Here is a 7,735-nt window from a genome sequence, read left to right as displayed (position 1 = left end):
AAAAAAGTTGACATCATTGAGGCAATCTAACTATATTTTCTTGTGTATATTTAAATAAAATAATTTTTTTAGAATCAAGGCCAAGTCCTTAATTAGTATTATATTTAGACTTGTGATATCCAATTGACAAATCAAATCAAAGTTATAAAGAGTTACGACATCACTTCATAAATATATATCAAATGTCTTATTTTTTGGCATACACTCTAAACAAGAAAACTTTTTCTTCACAAAATTATTTAAATAAAAAATATTAAGATCTCAAAAAAAAAAATAAAAAAAAAGAGGACCGCCCGGACCCCAAGCAGTCTAGTTCCTAGTGGACTGCCCATGGCCCGGGCGGTCTGCTAGAAGATCTGAGTCCCCCGTGGACCATGCAGTCGGGGCATTTTTAAAAAAAAAAGAGGATGCAGAGGCAGTTTTAAAAAAATCTTTTCTTTTTAGGGTATTAATAAAAATGGCCGCCGCCTCGAGTTACATCGATCCTTACAATTTTCCAATTCACACGTGTTATTCAATTTCATACGGCCGGTGCATATATATATATATATATATATATATATATATATATATATATATATATATATATATATGACTAGCTAGATAACATATTAACATGAGTTATATACTTTTTAATTATCAGGTCAGTCAATTACTAGTCGTTACCACCTACTTTTTAATTATTCCCCAACATGACAATATATATGTTACTTGCAACCATAAAAAATTTGTAATAACTCTACATGGTTTCAAAGAAAGTTGGTGGATATGCTCCACTTTAATAATAAAAAAAAGCAACTCTGCATATATATAAGAATTTAGGTGCAACAGCTATATAGCCTAGCTAGCTTATTGACTGTTTTATATTTTTTCTTGACCGTCATAGACAAAAGATTTTATGATGACCTAGTTAGTACTGTATTTCATGCAGCGACGTACTAAATTCCAAGCGTGCTTCATTATTAGTTAAAAATAATGAATGAATGGATGATGTACATCGATCAACAAATAAGTTATAATTGTTTTTAAAATACCTGCCTATGACACATTCTTATATATATAAGAACACATCTTCCTTTCATTCAAGAGCTTAATTGCTATTGCTAGCTTGTCCATCTGAAAAGAAGCCGAATTTAATCTCTCTTACTGTTAGCAATTTTTCTTCTTCTTCATCTTCTTCTTCTTCTTCTTCTTCTTCTCCTTCTCCTTCTTCTTCTTTCATACACACACACACACACTTTTGCTGTGTTCAGAAATAAAGGTGATTAATTAATTCTCTTTACTTTAACTAAGGCAATTTATATATTTCTCTTCGTTGCACTTCTTTAAATTGTTTTTGTTTAGCTGTCATCACTCGATCATCAGTCGGGAAAATTGTACTGATATATACAATAAATATTAGATTAATTTCTTTAGAGAAATGTTAGTATATAATTCTGTCAAAACCCTGACCCCCATAGAGAGGGCGCGTTTGCTTCTCATTCAAATCGATCGCCTGAAATTGATAGTCAATTCTTTAATCTAGCTACCTCTCTATCATTCTGGCATACATGCATATTAATTAACAACTTTTATATTATAGATACATCGGATCAATGTTGAATTCAACAGCACTGCAGAACTCGAAGAACAAAAACTATCTCTTTATTGTGTGCAGCAAAGGGCTGGAGTTCAAATCTTGCGACAAGTGCAAGGACCCCATAAAAGATGAGATCTTCTTTTGCAACAAATGCAAGAAGTGCCTGGATTTGAAATGCTCTGGAGTCAAGAAAAAGGGCAGAATAAATGCCTGGTTAAAACACGAACCCATGCTTCCTGCACCTAAGGAGCTACCGAAGAGATGTTCTGACTGTTTGATATCTATGAGATCCATTGTTGGCAGTAATATCAACACAAACCGGTTTGAATTAATTTAATTAGTTCTAGTTATATATCATTAAGAGATTATCTTTGTATCGGAAGCATAAGTTGCATAACCAAGTTGCAATTAATTTATTTAGTTCAAGATATACATCATTGTAAGATTGACTATGTTTTTTGTGGTGTTTTAGAACGAACCCGAAAAGTGCGGCCACCATTCATCAAGAACCTATAGGACCCAGTGTTGCCAGCATCAGCAACAGCACACTCAGGTTTGACTAATTTAATTAGTTCTAGTTTTATATGATTAAGAGATTGTCTTCGCATCGGCAACATAACCATGTTGCAATTAATTTATTTAGTTCAAGATGTACAGCATTGTAAGATTGTCTATGTTTTTTTTTTGTGGTATTTTATAAGGAACCCGAAAAGTCTGGCCACCAATCATAAAAAATCCAGTGTTGCCAGCATCAGCAACAACACATTCAGGTTTGAATTAATTTAGTTAATTCTAGTTGTATATTTCTGAAAAGATTGTGCCCGCATCGCCAGCATAACCATGTTGCAATTAATTTATTTTGTTTAAGATATACATCATTATAAGATTCTCTATTCTTTTTTTGGGTGTTTTTGAAGGAACCCGAAAAGTTTGGCCACCATTCAAACAACGCAAAACCCAATACGATCCAATGTTACCAGCAGCAGCAGCAACACAAACAGGTTTGAATTAATTGAATTCATTCTAGTTGTATATCACTAATAGATTGTCTTCGCATTGGCAGCATAACCAAGTTGTAATTAAATTATTTATTTGAAGATATATATCATTATAAGATTGTCTATGTTCTTTTTTGTGGTGTTTTAGAAGGAACCCGAAAAGTCCAGCCACCATTCCTCAAAATCCTTTAGCATCCAATGTTGCCAGCAGCAGCAATGTCAGCACACTCAGGTTTGAATTAATTTAATTTCTTATAGTTGTATATAACTAAAAAGATTGTGCCCGCATCGGCAGGATAACCAAGTTTTATTTAATTTATTTAGTTCAAGATATATATCATTATAAGATTGTCTCTGTTTTTGTGATGTTTTAGATGGTTGGCCGGCGAAGTGGGAAGCTATGCGAAAAACACCCTAATTAGCGGCGCAAACAGGTTTCAATTTATTTAATTAATTCTAATATATCATAAAAAAGGTTTCTTCCCTGTTGTAGCATAACCAGATATTCAATTAGTTCAATTGGTTCAAGCTATATATCTTTAGAAGACTGCCTATTTATGCTTTAATTTATGTTGTTTGAGAAGGAAGCTGAGCAGTTCATATTTAATATGTTTGTATATTTTTACAGGATACTTGAATCGACTATTCAGCCTGACCACGAATTGTCGGGGGACAAGAATTACGACTGTTGGGTTCACATAAACAGGTCGGATCATGAGCTGCAAAAGCATAACGGAACATTCTATAGCTGTTTCGGGTGCCAAAAATATAGTTTGGGGCCCCACTATGCATGCCGGAATTCCTCTTGCTCTGTCCAGCTCCACGAAGATTGTAAGTCTCCTCATAAATTGATGATGCATCCGTTCTTTCCTAAATCGAGCTTTTCTTTCTCTTCTTCGCCGAAGATCGAGTATTTCCAACACCGCACTGTAGTCACCTGCAATGCTTGTGGAATGAATGTAAATGGTTACTTGTATGAGAGCCTCAACGGGTATAAGAAATATTTGCATCCTTGTTGTGCAAATTTGCCACGCCAGATCATATCTGGAGAGAGTAAAGCCACCATGGTGCTTCAACCAAATATCAACTCGAGCTGCCCCTATTGCAAGCAAGCAAATTCTCAGATATGGTCGTATGTATCACTGTCTGGTAAATTTCACCTGCATGTACCGTGCATCATGCAGATGTTATCTGATTTGATGAGTAGCCATGTTATTAGCAGCACCAGTCTGCTGACAATAATACCTCAGAGAACTGAGGAAAATTACAGCATGACCAAATATCAGTTCAAGATTGCAGCTGATGGCGAGAAGAAATGGGAAAATGATTTTACAAAAAAAGAAATGAAATATGTAAAAATTGCATTAGGCGCGATAATTGCCATGGTCTTAGGGGATCCGACAACCTTTATCTTAAACTGTACTGTGACGTTCGAATCCTAATTAACTCCTTTAATTTGTTACCATATGATTGTACGCGCGTTACCTATATAGTAACTAAAAGGGGGTAAATAATGTTTGTTTGCTGGTAATTAATAAGATTTGGTTTGTATTTGGCAACTGCAATGGTATTGTATATGTAAAATGAGCATTCTTATAATCAATTTGGAGAGAATAAATATGAAGTTTTAATTTCCTTTTTAGATTTTCAAATTAGGAGGAGGTTAAGATTAATTGGTTATAAGTTGCGAACTTCCCTTTCCGGTACATGACAAAGAACAAGAACACAACTCCATGCATGTCCCATTGCTCTGCTACTTATCACATTCTGATCCATTTTAGATTTCGCTAAATATATATAACTAATTTCTCTAAATTGTATATGCACAATGAGTTGTGCCATTATTTTTTTTTTGTTTTGGCTTAAAGTGAATCAGGCCAGTCTTATTTATTTTTATTTCTCTATTAGTTGGGATTTGATATGTTGTTTAATCAACATTGAAATATTCATGGAGAGGAAAGATAATCAATTCATTCTCAAATTAAAACACAAGAATACAAGCAGCATGAGAAAAAAAAAAGTGTAGATTCGATAAATCTTCAAAGAAGAGAAAAACAATTCAATTTATGATGGGAATCAACAATGAAATTGCTAATTGGTACGGAATCACGTAAAACAAGCATAACAGCAAAGGACTTGTTCATTTTTTCACTAATTTATTGTTTTTAATTTTTTCTATTTTTTGTTTTTTGTTTAAATTTTTCTGAACTAGAAGTGGCTGCATTTGGAATGCGCTGGAGTCGAGAAAAAGAGCAGAATAAACGCCTGGTTTAACCACGAAACCGTGCTTCCAATTCACACGTGCTAATTATTCAATTTCATACGGCTTAGCCGGTGCATATATTAGTTAATTAACATGACTTGTATAGTTTTTAATTATCATATCAGTCAATTATAGTCGTCACCTACTCTGTATAGCTAGATTACTCAACTATTGCCCAACATGACAAATATTATATATGTTAATTACAACCATATAATAATTTGTAATAACTCTAGCCATATATATGGTTTCAAAGAAAGTTGGCGGACATGTTCCACTTTAATAATAAAATAAAGCAACCATGCATATATATATATATATATATATATATATAAGAATTTAGGTACAACAGCTAGCTAGCTTATTGACTGTTTTATATATTTTCTTGACCGTCATAGACGAAAGATTTTATGATGACCTAGCTAGCACTGTATTTCATCCAGCGACGTACTAACTTCCGAGCGTGCTTCTTATTATATACACACACACACACACACACATTCTTAATTATAAGAACACAGTACACCCAAATATCCCAATCATTAATTACTTTCTTCCATTCATTCAAATGCTATGGTTGAAAATTGTAACACAAGATGGGTTTAGAAGCCCAATAGATTTCAGGCCCACATTCCAATTATTTTGTTTTGTTTGATGAGATCTCCATTTTTCATTTCTTTACTTGAAATCAAACCTAACTACATAAATTATTCCTCTTCAATATTAATACTTGTGATTATGATTATTTTATATCATTATATGGAGAGATAATGGTATTTGTGTGTAACATTTTGAATAAAAAGTTTGGTCTAGAAAGAAAAAAGTTTAAAATGACAAGTTATAACAACATGATCATTCACACTCAAAAGATAGAAACTTCATTTTATATCAAAATATAAGAGTCAGTAGCTCATTGATAAAAAAAAAATTTGAATGCAACAAAGCCGCTCTTCGGTTCTTCAAAACCTATCAAATCGTCTTCAAACGACAAATTCAACCCATTCAAACCAATCACTTACAACAGTGCTACGTTCACATGTTAGTTTGTTAATTTTTGTAATTTATTTTCAATTAATTGAAACGGTCAAAATATAAAGAATTTTGTATGCATTTTAATATTGAAAAACACAATCTCACCACAACAAGCCAATAACAACTCAAAGATTTTCAAGTAAAAGAAAACAAAAAATTAAAAATTGTACTCCAAAAGAAATTTATGGATCTTTTTAAATTAAAGAGATTTGTGGACTTATGGATAAAATTTATTTCTCGATACCTACAAATATTTTAGTATATATTTAAATTTACATTTTACAAAAATTCTTGAGCAATTGATTTGTTTGATATATTCCTAATTGTTTGATATAATTCACAAGTAACTTGCCTGCTCCGTACACAATTACACATCGATCTCCTGAACCATATGTACAGATCACAAAGTGAAATCAATTGATTGCTAATATGAGCCAAAACTATTCTTTTTTAAGTTAATAATTGAAACTGTTCATTGGTTAACATATTATACAACCACAACATATATACCCTCTCATTAATTAATTAATTGTAAAAAGTATAATAATAATTCATCAATCAATAACAGCCTCTCACAGCCGGTAACTGCATCCCTCAACAACCGCCACCACCACCGCCACTGCCAACTCCGTCACCTCCACCGCCTCCGTCGCCTCCACCACCACCGTCACGGTGATATTGAATTCTACTTCCCTGCACCGGCAGCTGCATCCTCTTATTTATTCTTCCACAACAAAATAATAAACCAAGAAATAAACCCATAAATAATAATACCACAAGTAATAATATTTCAATAGACTTCTGCATGCTGTCCTAAGTTTGTGGCGGGGTATATACGAGAGATTTCTATCCAGCAAAACTAATTTTGTATATGTAATGTAATTATATATAAAGGATCTCTCTCTATATATATAACTAGTGCACCACCGAGTTTGGCATATGTATTAAAATATTCCATTGCTGAAAGGTCTCACTTTGATTTGTTCAATTTTGCATGAAAGTTGAAAATGATTACAATACGTATGAAATGAGAAGTTGAAAAGGTCAAGGGAAATATTTTAGTGGTAAAATTTAAATTATGATATTCAGTGCTATAAACTTATTTTGCTAACCTATCTACTACTCACATTCTGATTCATTTTAGATTTCGCATATATATATATATAGAAACCTACTAGCATGCTACGCGTAGCATAGAGGGCAACGGCTCAATATTCGACTTTTCAAAATCCTAACGGTTGATCCGAACCGCTCATCTTGTTCTCCATATTAATATGTGTTTGGAGACCAAATTTTACATTTTTTGAAATTTTTTTACTATTTTTTTAGATTTATTGAAAATCACTATTTTTTTTTTTGCTTTGGAGCGCTGGGAGACAAAATGAAAACCTAAGTTAGCATGTCCCGACTGTATCAGACGTTTCAAGCCGTATCGGCGAGTTTCAACGAGGTATCGGCGACTGTTTCAAGAGGTAAGGATACACCAGCTCATCTGATATACCAGCTGGCGTATCAGGTACATATCGTGGATGTGTCGGTAGAGTATCCACAACAACAAAGTAGGCATTTTTCGCGAGAGAAAAAACGCATTTATGACGGAACTCCGTCGTGAAAAGTACCGTCGCAAATAGAAAAATCACGTTTATGACGGTACTCCGTCGCGAAAAGTCAATTTTTATCCTCGCGAAAAGTGCTTGTCTTTTATAGTGATCGGTGTCCAATATGTGTCAAACATGGGTACGAAGACTATCCAGAAGTATCAAGGTAACACAGCTAACATGACCTACTATTTCTAACATTCTGCTAAATCAAAGCCTGATAAAAATATATGATGAGATGAGAGGCATACAAAACAATTCTCCC

Source organism: Carex rostrata, chromosome 34, assembly GCF_964058835.1.
Source record: "Carex rostrata chromosome 34, lpCarRost1.2, whole genome shotgun sequence".
Lineage (NCBI taxonomy): Eukaryota > Viridiplantae > Streptophyta > Magnoliopsida > Poales > Cyperaceae > Carex > Carex rostrata.
Note: the sequence above shows the minus strand (reverse complement) of the source record.